The sequence below is a fragment of the Columba livia genome, chromosome 6 (assembly GCF_036013475.1).
Source record: "Columba livia isolate bColLiv1 breed racing homer chromosome 6, bColLiv1.pat.W.v2, whole genome shotgun sequence".
In the NCBI taxonomy this organism is placed as follows: domain Eukaryota; kingdom Metazoa; phylum Chordata; class Aves; order Columbiformes; family Columbidae; genus Columba; species Columba livia.
This window is the reverse complement of record NC_088607.1, coordinates 10,785,413-10,805,657: the sequence shown is the minus strand read 5'-3', so window position 1 is coordinate 10,805,657 and position 20,245 is coordinate 10,785,413. Positions and strand designations below refer to the sequence as shown.

The window sequence follows — 20,245 nt, the reverse complement described above, 5'->3', positions numbered from 1 at the left end:
ACATGCTTGAGTCCAAAGCCAGCAACTGCCTCCATGTGAGAGCAATGACGTGAGTGGGATTTGTCAGGAGGTGGGACAAGCTTATCTAAACATCCCTGCTTCCCTGTGTGTAATGCTTGCGGTGTTTGGCCCATGTCGATTTGGGCAGAGCCTGGGGCACTGCATCTGCAGGAGCAGCCTTGCGATCCTCCAGAGATATGTGACCTGCTGTAGGGTTCGGTTCCCTCTCAGAGATAAGCATTTGTTTCAAATCAGCTGCTACATGAAAGAATTGATTGCTTCTTTGCTGGTTGAAACAGTTGTGTTTTGCTGGATCATGACTTTATGGCATTTTCCCTGTTTGTTTTTCAATTGCTCTCCACAGAAAAAAAAGGAAAGAGCCTCCCACCACTGGACATCTCTGATAAAATAATTCATGCTGGAGGCTGCTTTGCCTTCATCTGCACATGTGGAGCTGCTGCAAAGCATTCATCTGAAGAGGGAAACTTCAGGGTGTTACTGAAAAATTCCTTGAGTAAAAAAAATAAATGTATAGATAAATATTTAAGACACTGCAGCCAACCTTCTGCTTTTCTGAATCGACTGAACTTTTTCTTAAGAGTGAAATGCTGAATTCTGGCTTTTTATTACCAGGATAACTTTTGCCACCAGGAAAATTCAGACAAATGATTCATATTGCAGATCAAGAGGTGCAAGGTTAGACCCTGAGTGCAGCAGACCCGCGGAGCTCAGCTGCTGTGATGCTGATTTACACCCTGGCAGAACATCCCCTCTCCCAGCAATTATCCCCGTAATCATGATCCCTGGGTAATCGAGTGACAAGGTCTCTCTGTGTAAAGCTGAGTTTGTTCTTGGTTTTGTGATGCAGATATTTGACCTGAAATGGCTCCTTGCACAAGGTTTGCCACAAAGAGCTTCCTGTTAATTCTGTGCCTGGTGCTTTGCAGCCGTGCACAAACGCAGTCTCTGCCTGTTTGTCAGCTCTGCTGTGCTGTCACCAGAAAGGGCACATTTTTGCAGGGGACTCCAAATGCATTACTAAGTTTTTCTGTTTCCCGAGGGGGTACACAAAATAGAGAGTAGTGACATGACCCAAGTCAAGCAAGTGGCCAATGTGAAAAGAGAGTGGGGTCCCCCTTTTATCTTTAATCTTCAATGATGTTAGGTAAAAGTAATCCTACATTTATTATTTTCAAAACATCTTGTGGCTTCTAAGCCAGCCTCAAAATTTTGTGGGTCCAGAAGAGTTAAAATGGCCAGCTTAAACAGAACAATCTGACTTGCTTACATTGAAAGATGATCATAGGACCTTTGGCGTTTTTGTCTCAGGATAATGAAGATGCATCTGTACATTTTAAACAGCAGTATAATTACTTTCATCAACACTGGCCATCACTTAGGTGAAATGGCTCTGAAACAGTGAAGCAGAGAGGAAAAGAAAAGCTAAATGCTGCTCTGCTAAATCGGGCATGCAGTGAAGAAAGCCAGGTAAGTAGCATTGCATGTAGGGTAATCCTTCATCACTCTTGGCTCTACTGGGGCTAATTAGAAAATGTGTTTCTGGCTGCTATGAATGAGGTTTGGTCCAAATAGGGTTTCTTGTAGTAAAATAACATGGTTGTAGTAGCAGATGCAACAGTGGCATCTGCCTTTATAGCCCAGTGTTAATTGGCTTAAATCCTTTGCAGTAGAAATTATCTGCTCCTGTTGTAGCTGTTGCTCTTTCTCCCCAGAAATACCTGTTCCTGGCCATGCTGCTGGGTAATGGTCTGAGATGGGCAGCTGGGTCAGGAGGGTCAGAAACGATTCACATCCACTGCGTCCACCCATAAGGGGCCTGGGTTTCATTTCCCTGTGGTGAAATAGCTTTTCTCATCACTTCAGCTTCATGGATTCCTACTGCTGAGGATGTAACAGTGTCTGAGAGTTGGATGAGGGCACACATTTGTGGGGATACAAATGAAGTCCATGGAAAATGAAAGATAGTGAAGCAGGGTGTAGAAATGGTTGGTATAAACCAGGTTATGCTACTGTAGATCCAGTTGCAGAAAGATTCAGCTTAAAAGGCTGGAGGAGGTCAACAACCCACCGCAGCAACTCCAGCAACTGGGAATATAAAAATGGGATCCCTCCCTTATTAATTACCATCTCAACTGGGATGGCATAAACTGGCATGTTCAAGTTATCAGATCTTTGGAAGAAGAGGTGAATTTTTAGCTGTTGTTTATTCAGACCAGGATTTAATTAATATTAAATAGATTAAATATTTGATGAAATAGACTGAAATTAAATATTTAGCTCCCTCTTTCCCCCAGATAGCAGCCCCAGTGGATGTTTATGTGGGCAGTAAAGCTAGAACATCTTCTGAATGCCAGAGTATTCAAAGACCAGAACTACATGGAAGCATCATCTGCAGATAGGAATTAAATTACTCTGGGCCACTTGTCTTTGTCAGCCCAGCTGGGAACGTGGTCCTCCTTCCTCTGGCTTATTCAGCCACAACCCACTGGGACTTCAGGTACTACTTCGGTGTGGGTTGTCACCCCTGCTCTCTTGCCATGTTCATCTTCCACTGGGAAAGAGGCTTCATGGGGAAGGGTTTTTTCCCACGTGTCCCATTTCTCAGGACAGTGGGCAGGCAAACCCCAAATGGGAAGCAAACAGCATTGCTTTATGCAAAGTAATTACATCCCAGCTCCCGAAGAGGAGAAAAACTTGTAGAAAAATGGCATTTTGCCTGAGGAAGCGCAGCTCATTCCTCACCACTTGTGCAGGCTGGTGCCCCTCTACATTCCCCCGCCCAACTTGGGGTGCAACCCCAGTCCCCAAGCCCTGCTGGCAGGTGAGTTCGGGACAGGTGAGGCTGGTTTGCTGAGTGTCTGCTGGTGCTTTGGGCACCGTAACTTTGTGAGCTGCATGCTGGAGAAGGGCATGGGGCTTGTCCTGTGCTCAGGAATTCCGTGTTTGTCCCACTCATTAAAACCAAGTAGTTTTGAGGATTTATGACTTAAATCCTTTTATATTAGTATCCATTCTAGTGCCTCTGTCATGAAGCATTTGCCTTTGCAGCGAGGAGGGAAGGTCTGTGCCTGGCTCAGCACATCCTGCAGCGGCAGGGAAGCCTCCGTGCATGGAGCATGCCATGCAGAAACTGAAGTACTTTGTCAGCCACAAGAGCAGCTGTGAACCAGAGCTCCTGGGAGGAACCTCAGCTTTCCCAGGGAAATATGGACAGCTTTGGGCAGTGAGCGAGACAGCAAGGGGAGTAAAGGTGATACAGTCTATGGGACTATGTGGGACGTGGAAGTACAGTCACAGGTAGCAAAAGACATGAGAAAGTGTGATCTCTTTGTGTAGCAGATGTGCCCTATGCATGTGCTGAGTGGGATCTTCTTTGGCATTAGCAGTGCTGAGAGGCAATGTCTGCTCCCAGCTCTGTGAGGGGAGCGGGGCTGGGATGCTCAGCTGGTCCGTACAGCACCAGCAGTGCTGCTGATGGGGACAGAGGCGGATGTTGCAATAAGCAGGTGGGATTCCATCCTGGCTTTGGCAGGGAGGAAGCAACCTGCCTGTGTGAGCGGCAGGTACTCAGCCCAGTACCTGTGCTGGGCTTGTGCCCTGCAGGGGTGGTGGTGGCGTACTTGAAGAAGAAAACAGAACATAAAACATGAAGAAGCTGGCGTTTCCCTTTTTGTCAGACCCGGGGAAGAAAGCCACAGCAAAACCAACCTCTGAGCCTTCAGCTGTTTGCCTGTGGCACAGTTTGAACAGACCAGAGATAAACCAGAATATCTGGAATTTCGTTATGGACTTCAAGTACAGTCTTATAAATTAGACATGGGCCACTTGGAGCCCTGTCACCTATCATGCTGGTCAGTTTGTGTTGGATGGATTATTTGTCATGCATTCTTTCTGTATAAAAATGAGTTCTCTACAACTCTCATTTGGACAGGGCTTAACTTGTTTTGTATGGGGTTTATAAACTTTGCAAGTATTAAGACCTTACTCTCTGCCTTTGTCACACCTTCCCCCTGCCCATGCCTCTGTATGTATCTGTCAGAAATGAGTACCCATGTTGGAACTTCGCAGAAGGTGGGATAGCAAAGATTTAAGACTGGTCTGTTGGGGCAAGAGACTGGATTATAATATTTCCCAAACTCCTTAGCATGAGATTTTTTAACCTATATATGTGTGTGGAGGGAATTTTGATGGCATAAACCTCATTTAGGTGCTTGTATCTCAAATGTAGATGCTCAAAACTTAGTCCCAGAGCTGCCTGAGCCCAAGGCCATAATCTTTGCTCTCCTGGCACCTCTGCTTCTAACTGGGCACAGATATCACAGTCCTGGCACCAATGCAAGGACTTTCTGCCACATCTCTTGTTGGCGGGATGGGACTTCAGAGTGGCTTGCACTGCACCTGGGGGACCTGGGGTCTTCTGAGCAGGCATCTCCTCTACTGGGAGTGCAGTGCTGTGGGCAGCTCCAGTCACATAGCCAGAGGGCTGGCCAGGGGTGGTGATGAACACTGGAAAGGGCTAGGGTTATGTTCCCTTCAGTGCCAAAGTTTTAGTGCTGGTGTTTGGCCTCTGTGCTAGTACTGACAGTATTTTAGCCAGGGTTTGCTTGTTTTTTGGTACACTAAGCTTGCTTTAAAAGTATGTGCAATATCCTAGTGGGAGTGTTCTAAATAAAAGTATTGTCATAACCCAGAAATATGTTCTGTGTGTTTAGACAAGACCTCCCATTAAGCATAAGAGTAAATCCAGTGCTCTATTTATCCAGCAGACCACTTTGGTCTGCTGGCATCTGAAACATTTCAGAAGCAGTAGGAGAGTAGTGGCTTGTCCCTCTCATTACCTCCAGCGTAACTGTGTGGGAATGAAGCTAGTGCACTCCATTCAGAGCGGTTAAGTGACTTGCTAGAGGTCGAGTGAATAAAAGCCGCGGTAGATTAATAAAAGATAGTTTTAAATAATTCAGCGTGGGCCAGTTGATGAAGCTTACCAGGGCCAGAAAGCTGATCTCATTCAGCTTGGTATAAAGCAGTGCCTGGCCAGCCCTTTGGCAGAGGGTAAGCCAGACCTGTGCTGAGGACCTCTTGGGTGTCTCAGGCTGTGTGGGCATGTTTGTCTATCCCCTTGCTAGTCCCTGCTGTGCTTCTCGGGGACTGGTTGGGGACAGGGAGTTTGCTGCCCATCTATGGGTTTGGTGTAATGGCAGCTGATCTCAGTGCCGTCTGATGTTTTTAGGTCAGGAATGGTTTCCCTTTTGGTTTCTTGCCCTTTGGTTCCCGTCAGCAGGAACCCAGCCCTGGTGCTGTGGAAGGGCACCCCTGGTCTGTGTGAGCTCCTGGGGCTGTGGTGTCCCTGACTGCCCGGGAAAGACAGGTCTGCACGCCACTGGTGGTGGGAAGAGAGGTGGTGATGGTCCTTGCTCAGGGTAGGCGAATGCTCACAGTATCACCAGAGAGGCACCTTGTCATAGAGATCAGGTCAGTCAAGCAGGACCTGCCTTTCATAAACACATGCTGACTGGGCCTAATGGCCTGATTGTCCTCTATGTGCCACGTGACGGCACTCAAGATGATCCTTTCTGGGCACCAAGGTCAGACTGACAGGCCCCTAGCTCCTTAGATCTTCCTTGCCTTTCTTGTAGATGGGCATCACATTTGCTAACCTCCAGTCAACTCTGACCTCCGCGGTTAGCGAGGACCGCTGACAAATGATGGAAGGTAGCTTGGTGAGCACCTCTGCCCATTCCCTCAGTACCCCTGGCTGCATCCAATCTGGCCCCATAGCCTTCTGTGAGAGAGAGAGAGAAAATTAGGTTATGGCTGAGCTGATTTTATTTTTGCCGTGCGACACAGAAAAAGACACATGCAATAGGAGCCCAAAGAGAGCCTGATTAATGTGCTGCTAGAATCGGATTGTTTAATGCAAACAGGTTTAGAGATATGACTAAAGTAGGAAAAGAAACTTGGAAAGACCCCATTTGGGATAAAAGCAAAGCAGCTATTTTTTGCAAATACCAGTATAGCTTCTTCTAAAAATATAATCTTGGATGTCTGTTAGAAAATGAGAACCAAATGTGATTCTGAACGGTCTAATGCAGCCTGTCATTTTGGAGGAGGGTGGATGGGGACCTCTCACTGGAGGCAGGAGATGTGCTTGCAGGCTCTCAGAGGGAAACCAGGCTGCGCAGAATCCAAAGCCACCAGCTTTGGAGGGAAACGTAGGTGCAAGCCAGCAGTGTTTGCCCACGGGTTGCTGAATTGCAGGTTCACACTTTGCCCTGTTGGCAACCATCTTCATTCCTAGTTCTGGGAAGATTTTGGGGAGTATGTGAGAGTTTCTAAGAATCAGGAGAATGGTATGTGGATAGCCATGGTTTCCCATAAGTGCTGGTATTATATTTAGTTACTCAAGAAAAGGAGTCACGCACTGTTAACTTTTAAATTATTATTATTTTTTTTAATTTTATTTTTTAAGTAGAAGCAGGAACAATATCATGTATAGTGGAGAAGAAAGAATGGTCCTTGTGAGAGAGGCCACATCAGAGCTGTTCAACTATCTAAGGCCCTTTTTGCTGTCCTTGCCTCTCCACTGCACTGCTCCTGAGATTCTCACAGAAGCAACGAGGTGGGTTTCTCTCCTTTTCACACGTCTTTGCCTCAGCCTCTCAAGCAGTTTATTTCTTCAGCCTGTAGCAGCAATGGTTGCTGGGTACACTGTGTTCAAAGCGAGTTCAGGTTGCAAACATTGATGCTGGTGCCAAAACCCTATGAATGATTGAAAACCTGCAGGATACCCTTCAGTACTAAACTCAGACAGCATACAAGTGGTTTTGGAGTGTTTTCCATCTAAACTTCTCACTTATCTAATATTAAACTCTGCTCCAACTTTGCCCTTTCCAAGCAGTGATCCAGCAGTCTTCTGGCCCTCCTTTTAAAAGTTTACAGGGGGATTTTTTTTCTTTGGAGCTGACAAACACAAGCGTGCTTTATTTGAAATGTTCTGATCAGAGCACTCCACCTCAGGTAATGGTAGAGGAACATGCACCCCACAGAGTGCATGCTTCTCCAGCTCTGCCTGGTGGTTTCACCTCATCTTTGTGATGTGTTGGCTTTACGTGACCAGAATCTGTGGAGAATGCAGTGATGAGAAGGCCACCAGCCTGCAGAGTGTATACATCCGGTAGCATTGGAGGCTTTCCTGAGCATCAAAATCAGTATGTCTGCAGAGGGAGAAATTTATCTCGGACCTACTTGTTGGCATTCAGTTCATCTGCCTCTGCCTGTGTGAAAATGTAAATGATGTCATGATGGGACCAAGAGTTCAAGATCACATCAGGAGTCTGCAATGCATGATCTAATGGAGAAGGTCAGTGGGTGTCAGCTGCATTTCCTGAGGGGCCTCAGCTATTATCACCTTTGTTAGACAGTTACACAAATCCTTTGGTATGATGCCTGACACCAAGAGAGCTGTAAGGTGGCACAGGGAGGGCCAGGCAGTCAGGTCCACCAAGTCCCTTGGTTCAGGGTGGTGAGCAACACAAACTCTTCACCTTGCAAGTTCAGAGCATCTTCTTTGCCGTTACCCGGCAGGCTGGTCTCCAAGGTGACTTTCTCAGTAACATATTAACCTGCGTGAGACTTAAATAGACCCTGCAAGCTGCAAAATCCCGTGTTCTGCACAGGGCTTACAGAGAAGTCCTCAGTACTAAAGAGAAGAGCTTTTTCAGCAAAACTATGCCTGATCACTCTCATAAAGAGAAAGCTGTGATGTATCTTTGAGCTGTTTTAAACTGATCAAATAACTGATGGGAGTGCTGTGAGCTTTTCAGACCCCAACTGGGATGCCCCTTGCAAAAAACAACAGAACACCAGAAGGTGTTTTTCTTGTGACATGTTTTGGTTCTGTCACTGTGTGTGATTTTTGTGATCAGTTTGTTTTGCCTGACTGCTTTGCTCTGGGCATGATGGGGAGGAAAATCCATCTTTCAGTAAATACTCCTCAAGCCACCTGCTGTCACAGCAGATTGCTGCACGTTTCTCTATTCCCAAGAACAAAACCATTGCAAGTCTGAGATTTCAGGCCATGTTGCATACCTGCTGCTGGCCTGATCCACCTCACAGCGCAAACTTTTCAGCAGGTTTTGGATGCAGCCCTTACAGCATTTGACAGCTGTAATACAGAATGCGACCTGCCCATGCAAAGGCTTACGAGGATCTGGATTTCCAGGCTGGAGGAAGAAGAGCATCCTTCAGCAAAAACACTTCTGCAAAGGCCTTGCTTTTGCCTCTCTCAGACTTTGCCAGCAGGAGGAGATACTTTTGCACTTGCCTGGGAAGAACTCAGGCTTTGTGTGCTAAGTCCTCAGACAGGCACTGGCATCTTAACACTTTCGCTGCAGGACATGAAACCTGTGTGTGTTTCTGCCTGCTCAGCTGTATTAAGAACCTTCAAAGGCTGTTTATTTGAACTCTGGGTTTCCCCCCTTCTGGGTTCCTACTATCTAGCCTTCCTCTGCAAAGGTAGGGACTAGAAACATGCTCCTGAGCTTCTCAGTGACTGTATTTATGTATGAAGCTGCTAGCTTTGTAGGTGAACCTTTGCCCATCTTTATGCCTGTTGCAGCTTATTAATGTGTGGCGTGACCGCAATGCACCTGGAAATGGCCCAGCACTAACTGCTTGCCTCCTGGCCTTGCTGCCCAATTCTTCTGCCAGGTTGTCTCTATATTCTCTATATCTGCCTTCTTTTGGATGCCTTTTTTTTTTTTTTTTTTTTTTTTTTTAATGACAGTGCCCTCAAGGATTTTGGCAAAAGAAACGGAAAATGGAAAAATCTTCCTGGCAGAACCTATTCTTCTGACGCAGCAGCAGCTGCTGTGGAGGAGAGCCAACAGCAGGGATCCTCTTTGGAGGAGTTTACAGGCTGAGGATCAGAGCTTGTGCTTCTCTCCTTGCTTGGTAGCACAAGCTGCCTCCCTGCAGAGAGTGGTGATGCCAAATCAAGCTTGAAATGTGACATTCACGGCTCTAAATTAGGCATATGCAATTTCACTTTGTCTCCAGAATCCAGGCCGAGCGGGTGACTGTCTTCCAAGGGTTCCCAAAAGGTGGTCTAGGAAACTCCTTGGTGATATGTCCAGCCAAACCAGGACTCAATGGATTCAGGCTGTTTTAGACACCTGCATTAAGGCAAGTTGGATCACCCTGAGCACTCACTTTCTCTTGGTTGGTGGTGAAGGGAAGCTCCTGGCCAGCTCTAGGGGAATGCTGGCTCTGTATGTAGAGCTGCAAGGTTGGGAGTCAGAAATCCAGTCAAGGAGGGAATAACCTACTTTCCTCCTACCTTTTGTCCTGGTGGGCTTCATCCCAATCTACCGTAATAGGCTGACCATTTGCAGTAGCTCTTCATAAATTATTAAGCCTTTACTGAATATTTTAAGACACAGAGTCACAATGGAAAAAGATAAAACCTTGGCAGGAATTTCCCGTGCACCTAATGTTTGGATGTATGTGTGGAATGGAGCTCTGGACAGGGATGGGAATAAGGTTGTGGAAGGTGACAACAGCTGCCCACATACTTGTCTGGATTTTGTGAACTGGGGAAACTCATGGCTACAAGTGCAGAATGCTCTTAAGGTTTTGCTCGCTTTCTGTGATAAGTCAGAAGCCACGTCTAAGTTTTAAGGAAGGGTCTTTTTCCTTCATCTTCCTGTCTCCTTCTTTTCCCCATTTCACACTGTTAATCACACTGGCAGGATGCCCTCCAGGCTGAGACTATTCTGAGAGCAGGGTGACAGGAGGGTGCTGAGAGGGAGCAGCAAGCTGTGCATTTTCCTTCACTAGCATGATTTGCCTGTGATTAATGCATGTAGAAAATAATCAGCACATTCAGCCTAATTCTGCAGAATTATTAAAGGAATGATAGCGAGAGGAGAGATTTTGCTGCTTTTATTCAATTTTTAGGAAGGAGGTCAGGTGTTGCGTGAACATGGTCAAGTAACATTAGGCATCTCAAAATTAAGGCAGGGAGCAAAATTTGTAGGTGTTTTGTTTTGTTGTATAAAGGCAGTGTTAGTCTCAGCTTTGGATTTCTCCTGCTACTTCCCTAAACAGGATCAAAAGAAGCCCATTTGTCACTAAACCAACATAGTCTGTATTAAAGGGAAGAGGAGTTGTAAATGAGGAAAATGAGATTACTATGCCTCACCCTGAGCTGATGATCATGCCTCAGTCCTTCACTCTCCTTTCCACTTGCTGTTCAGCCCCTAATGCTGCTGGTTCCTGCACAGCAAATTGCTGCTGGTTCCTGGAGAAAATGCACCGTGCAGGAGCTGGGTCAGGCAGATGGTTGGGACCACTGCTGCATTGCTGCACTGTGGCACCCAACTTCCTCACACCCATCACCAAAGCTATTTTGTTTAAACCTAGGTCATATATAGCTGCTTATAGCGTGTCCACATGTTCAGAAAGAGCATCTTGGAAACCATTTCTGATGCTGGCTAGTTCACCACCTGCTGGTATAACCTTTCTTTATCCAATTAGAAAGGAGGACATTATCTTGTATAAGCTGCAGGTTTTGTAAATCTTTCTTTCCCTTGTGTCTTTAAAACTAAATAATAAGACATAAGCTTACTGAAGAGATTGTAATATATCTCCAGATTTTATAAAACACTAAATAAAACACAAAAATGACTGATATGAAAAATGTTAGAAAAGCTTACATAGTGATTTTAATCGCCTTCCTTTCTGATGCAGGAAAGTATGTCAGCTACTTCTTTTAATTGTGCTTTTTTATGACTTTGAATTTGCATTTTTATTTATTTTCCATTTTCTTGTAATTCCCATTTACCAACACAAAATTAACACTTTTTGTCCCTGCTGAGCTTACTGCTGTTGTTTCTTTTCTTTAGTTTTCTAATTTTGCAAACATAGACTAGGGTTGTTTTTGTTTTTTTTTCCCAGTAGGTTTATACAGGTGTCCATGCCTGATCAGAGCGATTATTGCCCCTAAGTGCTTAATTCCAGAGTCCAGAGATATAATTTAAGACAGAGGTGGGAATCTTTTGATCTCTGAGTCAGACTGTAAAGAGTAATTGTATGCCATGGCATTTATCAGTCATGCTCTTGGATATTGCCCTGTCTGCCCTGTCGCAGCCGAGTACGAGGTTGAAGATGGCTCCTGCTTTGCTGGAGAGCTGGTGGTTGTGTGGGTGTCCTGCTGCCTTTGGGGGCATTGGAAGCAGTGCGTGCAAGAGACTGCAAAGCTGTGGGAGTGAGATGTCAAGGGAATATCCCCCAAAGCCTTCCTGCCTGCTGTGGGGCTGGCACTGCTCCTTGGAGGACTTTGACCACATAGCTGAGAATTGGGGATGGCTCTGATGTTGGTTCCTGGGGATGTGACAGCCCCAGGAGGGCTTGGGCACAGTGCAAACCCTGCTGGGGTTGGGTCTCTGAGGGCAGACTGACAGTGTGAGACCACCTGTCACATCATTGTTAGGTTTCTTCTCTCAGATTCTCAATAATAATCCCTTTTGAGTAGAGGGTGGACATTTGCCTTTGCTATTGACCCATCCTTTCCAGCCAGGGTGCCCAGGCATGGCTGGAAGGGCACACAGAGTGGAGGGAGAGATGGGTGCTTTGTCCCCACAAGTAGGAAGCAAAGTGAGGGAATGGGGGGTCTGGACAAGCCCATGAGACGATGCTCTCTATACTTGCAGTTGTGCAGCTCAGATGAGAGCCCCTCATGAGCTGTGGCAGTGGGGGGCTTAGTGCCAGAAGAAGGTTCAGTCAGCACCTTGTGTGGGCATCACAGTCATGCCAGAAGGGGACCACCTCACATCTTGCAATGGCAGAGGAAGGATTTCACTGTAAACTAGAAGGAAATTGTGGCAGTTCTCAGCCACTAAAACCTCAGTGCAGGTGTCCCTTGTCTTGCAGAAACATTGAAACAGCTGCAACATCACAGGGACCTTTGAAGAGGTGCCAGAGCAGGGATTGTATTCCACTGGCAGTTTAGAAATTGGCTATTTTTCTTCTGTCAGGTCAGCTTCAAGAGGATGCTGTAGGTATGGGAATTTAAATGGAGATTATAGTTTATAATTTTAAGCTTTAGGATGCAAGAACTAAACCTATGCTGGCCAGACCTGAAGAGCCCAGTCTAAGCAAACAGGACAATCCCATGGGCTTTGCCATTTGATGGGACTTTCTCAGGAGGCCAAAGTTGCTCAACAGTTCAGGAAAGAGGAAAGAGATGTTTTCAGGGGCTCTGTCTTTGGAGTTATTTTGCCCAGATGGACAGTGGTGAGTCACCAGGTGGCCCTTGGGTGACCCAAATGAAGTAGCTCAGTGCTTCTTGCTGGAGAGACGTCTGGCCAGCAGTGAAAGCATTCACGTGATCCCTGCAAAGAGACGCACGGAGAGAGACGTGGACTCCTGCTGCAGACTTCGGGCCTCGACACACAAGAACAAGCACAGGGGTTGTTTGTGCAGCTGTTTTCCAAATGGACGAATGTCAACTGTCCCTGCAGGGCATGTTAGTCTGGTACTTGCCCAATGTATTAGAAGGGAGATTTATTTTTTATTGGTGTAACCTGCCATTGCAGAATAAACCTGCTGACTTTTTTTTTGCCTTTCATGATAAGCTCAAGAGCCTGCGGTGGTCACAAGATCGCTTCAGCAACATCCTGACTCACGCAGCTTGTTGTGTTGTTTGTAAAAGTCCAATTTTCTTTTTGAGAAAAATCAATACATCTCATTAGTTAGCTGAGAAAAGATCCCCATGTCAAGCAGCTACTCATTCCACTGGAAGGCAGCCTCTGAGCAGGCTCAGCCACTTTTCCTAAGCTGTACAGCAGGTTGACAGCCTTTGCCTTAAATTATCCCTTCTGAACTAAAACTGCCTCACTGAGAAGGCTGACCAGCTTCCTGCAGACCACCAAAGAGCTGTTCAACTAGTGAACATCAACGGCCTTGAGCAAAATATGCACTGGAAAAAAAACCCCACATCAACACATAAGACAATTTTTACAGCTGATGTAATTGTAAGTTCTCACACTGCTTCTATGTTCTATCTTTGGGGCTCTGGCTACATCATTAAGCTTTTTGGTTTCAGTGCTAGGATGTGAGATTTAGTACTATGAGACTGACTGGTAGCAAAATAGTCTTCGTCTAGCCTGTCTTAAGTGGTGAGATGGAGCTCAGGTGCTTGACACAAACTTATGATGAGTTTAAGACATTTATGTGAGTGCACAAAATGTTTTAAAGCAGCTTTGGAGTCTGAGAGGGTTTGAGTCTGTTGTGTGAACAGTGCCTTTGCTTACTGTGTGTGTATGTGTGGCTTCGGGGATGGCACTATTGGTCACTGTGTTTAGGCAGGACCTGGCTTGGGGACATACCTGCCTTCCCTCGTAAATATTAACACATACTTTGACTACCCATGTGAACATACAGCTTGTGAAAATTGCATCTTGCTATGGCCCAGCTTCAATATCCAGGACTCCAATCTCTTGTCAGAAGTTTGCTAGTTTAAAAAGTAAGAGGAGAAGTTTCTCCTGTATGAAATGGATAATGGCGGAAGAAAAAATACACATTGTGGCTGCTGGGGAGGAGAATCGGGGAATAAATAGTCATGTTTTCACTTTTTGGTTTGAGATCTGAAAAAGGTTAACGGAAATTTAGCAGAGACAATTCACTGTGTAAGTTAACTGGCAAGGTCAGTGAGATAAGAAGGTCAGTGCATGGAGAATTATGGAGAAGGTTATCTAGGGGTTAGTGCATATGCTCAGTTGACCAGGAAGAGACATGAAGAAGGATGCAAAGCTGGTAAATCCTGTTAAACAAATTCTCTGTCTTAACTGTTCACAGGCTGCTCCAAAACCAGAGTGGATAACAAAAGGAATAGTGAAGTGTATTTTAAGAGAGCCATTGTCCAAGGAATCTATCTTGTCTCTCCAGATCACTGCTCCAGCCCTATGTGGTGGTCACTCTCAAGAGCAGATTCTGGATGCACAGACTGCTGACAAGCTTGGCCCTTCTCTCCCCATCTCTCCTCCATGAAGTGGTAAGGGATGAGCAGGGTGCTCAGGGCCAGAGGATGTGTCCTGGCAGCAGGGAGTGGGGCAATGCTTATGACAACGTTTTGCAGTGCATAGGCCTTGAGACCACCTTCTGTCTACACATGTGCAGGTCAGGAAAACCACAAATGAAAGAGATTTACATCCTTGTCACCATGTGCTTGTCTGTAAAATTTCTTTTGGTCTGAAGTCCATCACTGGTCTCTTTCCAGTTTGTCTCTGTGCTGAGACCTCGATATCATGAGCTGTCTTTAAGAACTTACTCCAGATTGTAGATAATTTTGGGTTGTGGAGGCTGTGAAGAGACATCGTTGCTTGTATTACCAGACTCCCTGGGTGTTTGATGATGGCTATGATTGCGGTGCATATAACATTGTTATTTGACTGCAATTACAATAGTATGGGTGATGTTGTGCCTGACTAGTTGATTAATCATATGGAGCAATGAGTAAATCTCCCCCTCTTTTATGATAATTACATGTAGAGCTGGATTGCAGTCAGCTGAGTGTGGAAGTGATCAAGGCAAACAGAGAGGTGTTTGGCAGCTTTAGGCTGCAGGAAGGATAAACACATGGAGCAATTGGGGCAATTATTTCCTTCGTGATATGAACTCTGGCTCGAGCCAGCTCTGATCCACCTCAGGGAGCTGCATTTCAGTGGTAAGTGGCCAAACCACTAAAGACAAGTTGGTCCAGTCAGAGTTATGAGGAGATATTTTGGTGTGTAGGGATGCTCAGTAATGCCTTGTTCTCCCTTCTTCAGGTTCCTCCTAGGTGCTGCCTCTGGCTTTCTCCCTTCACGACAAACATCTGGCCAATTTTTGGGGGTCAGAGACCAGAAGGCAGTGGAGGCTGGGTGGATTTACTGGAATTTAGTGTGGTTTCTTGGAGGATTTGCATGGGACGGACATGCCCCGAGTATGTATATGCTTTTTGTATAGCAGGCATCCTTGTTTCTAGTTTGCCTCTTGTTGTTCTGTTTGACTTTGGCCCAGAGCCTCTGTTTTCCTTCCTATATTTTCCTTCCAACACTGTGAACTTTCTTGGGCTGTAACTGTCTCATCCTATGTGTGTGCACATTATTTACACCAATCATAACTGAAAACCATGCTGTGCTGTTTAAAAGGTCTGGCTTTAAGGATGGAGCCATTTAAGATTGTGGGATGCAGAGCTCTTTCCTCATTGCAGTGGTTAACCAGAGTGCCCTGTGCCAATATGTCTGTAGCTACCCAAGAGTGAAGGGAGGAAATTCATTAGTACTATTGGATTAAATACCTGCTGTGCTGGGGACCTGCCATGATGGCTTAGTGCCACTGTTGTCTCCAAGCAGGTGGAGTGGCTTTCTGGTTCTTCCTGCAATCTGGGTCACATACATTCAGGCAACAGCAGTACTGATTGTCTGAAAGTAACCCATGTTTTTGCTTGTGAGAATTTACAATTCAAATCAAGAGAAGTTGCATCCTCTCTCTCCCTCATATAGTGATTTTCTTTACTCTCCTGATACAACAAAGATCAAGATGAAATATTAAATGTCCTCCACAATGTAATTATATCTGGCTGGTTGCAATCAGTTCCCTCTGCCTCATGTAGTTTGCTCTTGCTTCTCCCTTTCCTTTCCTTCCTGTAAAAGACATGGGGCTGATTCTCATCTCCCCTGTGGTCTGGAAAAGAGACACTGCCAGGTCCCACAGCGACCTACCACCTTAACAGGAACAACTTATGGAATTGATTTCTCATCAAAAGCCCCAGGCAGTGCAAAGTTGGTTGCAGAGAGACTGGACTCCAGTTTTCGTAAAGCCCAAAGTGATACTTTATCTATTAGCCTGCAATTAAACATAGGTTTCCAAAGCTCAATCTGTTTCAGGCAAGTGCTCCTTTAAGGATACAATATATTTAAAAATAGCCTTTTCTCTTTTCCTGAGCATAGGTTTGGAAAGTCTTTATGAGGCAGAAAGCTTCATATGAATTTCTCCCCTGCCCAGCAAAAAGATCGAGGTTATTAGTATACTCATCAGCTTTTTCATTCTCTACCTCTAAACATGTCAAGCAATATCCAAGACAAATCCCTATTATCAGGTGCGCAGGCTGGTACTATCATTAGCAAGTCTCTTTGGGAAATCAAAGGCCATTATTCTAGACACCCATGATCAAGCATTAGGGTCTACCTCTCTTGTTCCAGGGAGCAGAGAGAGAGCCAGAGAGCTGGCTCCGGTCTCACTGGTGTGGTCAGGGACAGGCGCCTCTGCAGCTGTTGGTGGGGAGGGGAAATCCTGAGCATAGGCAGGACTGATCAACAGCTTATGGCCAGACACACACTTCTGTGTTTTGCTGAATCAGGTTTTCAATGCCAGTGGGTAGTGCCTTCACAAAAAAGAGACTTTTTTTTGTTTTGCCTTTTTTTTTTTTTTTTCTTTAAAGACTCTTCCTGGTGCTTCCTGATTGACAATATGATCTGGGGGTTAATCCCAAGAGATGTGGTTTTTGCCTTCACCACCAACCCACAATATTTAGGCTTCACTTTGCAACACTTTATTTATAAGCACTTCACCTAAGTGCTGTTTCGAGTTCATTTAATATATATGTAGAGTCAGATATCCAGACATGGGGAAACTTCCCAGGAAGTTGCCCAGGCTATTGTAAACATGACAAAGGTTGAAGTAGAAGGACCAATCTGCCTTCTGTAGTTAGGAAGCTCATCTTCATTGGGTTTCAGGGCTTTGAACCTTCTTCTGGTGTGGGATACTGGACTTTTCTACCCATGCAACAGTATAATCAGTGCCTCCTTTTGCACCCAACAGTACATCATCAAGAGAGAGACCAAAGTTTGATTTCCACCTCTGCCCAAGAAGAGTTGAGATCCCAAATCTCATTTTGCACAGAATAATTCCTTTAAGGTGATGGAGGCAAGAAGGCTGAATGGAAACACAACCCTGCAGTTTAGTAGACACTGCAGGACAAGGAGGAGAGATCAGATGCTGATGCCTGCTACAATGGATGTTAATCCACTAGATAAATCTGTGAATGAGTAGCTCTGGACCTCTTCTGCCAGAGACGTGGTTTAGTCCTGCAGGATACAGCTGTGTTCCCATCTGTGTCACTGTAGCTCTGTTTACATTAAGCTTAGCAGTTCATCACCATGGGCTGAACTTGAGATCATTCCTCTGCAAGCAGAGAGTGTTGGCATCCCGTCAGGTAGGAATGGGGCACCAAACAGCCCCCCAGTCCACGGCTCCCTCCTTCAGTGCCTCTGTGCAGGAAACCTTCTACCACTCCTGTGATACAGCTGTATTAACACTACGACGCTTTTCTTCAAAAACTGATCAGACCTTCTATTGCACTTTAGTCTTTGCCTTATCTGTTGGAGCATTACAGGTTACTGTGTTTACAGATGTTCCCACTGCTAATGTGGCTTTGTTTATGATACAGAAGAAAACATGTCATTTTTTATTTTCTGATTGCTAGTATTGCTTCTTCTGTTTTACATTCTTTTCCACATCCATCTAGAAGACCGGAGATAACTCAGATGAAAAGGAGTCAATTATCTGGTGCCTGGGATACCAGAAGTCTGGACTTTATGACCCAGGAAGTTTCTTTCTGCACCACGCTCCCAATTTGTTGGATTTTTTTTCTTCTTTAATATCAACAAATAAAATAACATATCCCGGATACTCTGCAGTCAACAGCACTTGCTTTATTGGTGGTAAGTGACTTGGAAGCTACTATACCTCTGTGATTTTTCAGTTTTATGTGTCTATATATATTATTTTTCCATCAGCTAGGATTTTTTTTTTGCTTTTGCTTTTCATCAGAAATTGAAAGATTGCTGACACCAGATTTTTAGACAACTTCTGAAATGAACCCAAGCTATGAATTTTCCATTGTTTTCCATTTGCAAAGAACACAATTGTGTTTTTCAAAGCTTTTCTTCCCACTTTATCTTTGATTGGCATGCTACCACTGATATGGACAGGAGAAGAACTGGATCAGTCCTAAGTCCTTGGGAACTTTCTGCCACTGGCTGCTAGGAATGTCAAATTAGTGATGCAGTAGATTAAATTTACCTATGATGTATTGCTGTTGTCTTCAGAGAGGTCTACACCTTGGACAAATATCTCCTGTTAATGTGACTGCAATTTTCAAGTCTTCCCTTCTGAACAGCCTTCTGTCTAAAACGGCAAGCAGCCAAGCAATAATGGCTGTGCTTAGGAGACTTTCAGATTTTTATTAGTTTCTTTTTTAAAAAGATGAACCGACAGTTATAAATGTCAGTATTAGAATGTATTGAGAAGCAGAAGGCTTGAAGTAAAGCCACCATCCTTTTTGATTGCACCTTAGGATGCTAGGTGTGGGGACCTTGTAGGGACAACAATGTGCCTCATTGGAAAGTCCTGGAAAACTGTTGTCCTTCTGTTGAAGTTTCCAGACACTGAAAAAAACCCATTGAAATATCCTACATATTGTACAGTATAAGGCTATACGTTGTATCATTTCACTACCAGACAAGATTATGCAGAAATATTCTTCACTCTCTTATATTTGAGAGACAATTGCTTATTCCTTGTTCTTTATATTTTCATACCTGGCAGAGGGCTCATTTTGAATTTCCCTGCCTATGTTGAATTGCCTGTGTATCTTTGCACAAGCCTGGCACTGCTGGCAGGGCCGGGACCCAGTCGTGGACCTGGAGCAAACAGCTTCCCTTCTCCTAGGGGATGCAGCCTTCAGCAGTCACCCTTCCTAGGGGACACTTTTGGAGTACTAGTTGAGGGAGAACTGGTCTGCAGATGTGAGCCTGCAGGCTTCAGGGCTGTTAGCCAGCAGACTTTACCAGAAGGAAAAATTACTTAGGAAAAAAATTGTAAATAATGCAAACACAGTTGCCTTAAGTACCTTAAATTAAGGGGACTGAAAGTCTTCTCACTGTGCTACAACATTTTAAGCCGAGTCATTATAATTAATCTTATTTTAATATATAATAATAGTTAAAGAAAACACAACCCAACCCATACTTCTCTTGCTGACATGTATCCAGGAGACATAGTGGATTTAAAATAAGGTGATCTTTCTAATCTGTTGGAAATAAAATCCTGAAGGCAGGAATTGATCAACATGGTGAGTGTTGGGTGAATGTAGTAAAAATACGTGCTTTAAAAGGGTTGGATACAGTAATTCCCACGGGTACCAGGAAGCTCTTAGTTAATCAGACAGTGATGCACCATACGCTTCACTCTCTAGTAAAAAAAAAGAGAGAGAGAGCAAGGAAAAGAGAAAATCTCTAAGCATATGGTCAGCAAGTGACAAATGTGCATGCTGGGGCTCTCTGAAAGAGGGGAAAGCCATGGCTGAGGCTGTGACTCATTCCTGAATGACACGGGCTAATGGAAGCGGGGAAGCTGCTGGCTGGGTTTCATGATGTGAGCGGCCAGGTGGCCATGACACCCACGGCGGGCCAGCCCAGCGCTGCTGGGGAGCCTGCTCAGCTGTGAGAGCACGTCCAGCAGGTTTCGAGGAGCCAGCCTGTTTTCCCACGAGCATCGTTGAGGCAGTAAGTATGGGTGAGTGTTTGCAGAGGGCTCTGCCAGCCAGACTTCTTGGCAGACAAGAGACTGGGCTCAGCACCATCCTGCCAGGTGCTCAGCAGGTCCCAGAGAGCCCAGGTGGCCTCTGCAAAGGCTGAAGGGGCTCTGTGTCCAGCAGACTTGGCTGTAACCAAAGCAGCAGGAACTGGCAACAGCTAGAGACAGCCCAGCAGGTGTTAAACAGACCTCCGGGAGAAAAGCCATGTGTAAACATCAACAAGGGTCACTGATCCTGCAGGAACCAGGAACTCCTGTACATACCTTTGACCACCACTTTTGACACACATATATATGATGTATACATTGTACAGATTATATTATACTCCTATATAAAGACTGTATAGTATAGATCATGGATTATACTTTATTCTGGCTGAATTATAAATTCTGTTTTCTACAGATGTAGGTGCAGATTGAGAAGTGCATGGAAGCGCTGAAGTACAAGCCCTGTCTCACCAGTTTTGTGGTCTAAGGGTACCATAAGATTGGGGTAAGATCATCTCCTTGCTGTCTACTGCTCACTAAGCTTCCTTCCTCTTCAATCTAACCTTTAAGATCCTTCTATTTATCTGTGCAAGCA

At 45.1% G+C, this 20,245-nt stretch overlaps 1 long non-coding RNA gene across 3 annotated transcripts in view; it reads left to right on the top strand.

Moving 5' to 3' along the window:
* Positions 1 to 20,245, top strand: part of LOC110360697 (uncharacterized) — a 66,053-nt gene that overhangs the window by 13,480 nt on the left and 32,328 nt on the right. For 2 of the 3 annotated variants that reach the window (XR_010473449.1, XR_010473448.1), the window contains exons 5-7: positions 14,850 to 15,004; positions 17,591 to 17,786; positions 20,066 to 20,155. This is a non-coding gene — a long non-coding RNA (uncharacterized LOC110360697). Of the gene's footprint in view, positions 1 to 364; positions 1,489 to 6,493; positions 6,641 to 13,878; positions 14,075 to 14,849; positions 15,005 to 17,590; positions 17,787 to 20,065; positions 20,156 to 20,245 lie in introns of all 3 variants that reach the window. The other variant, XR_010473450.1, reaches the window with a different exon arrangement.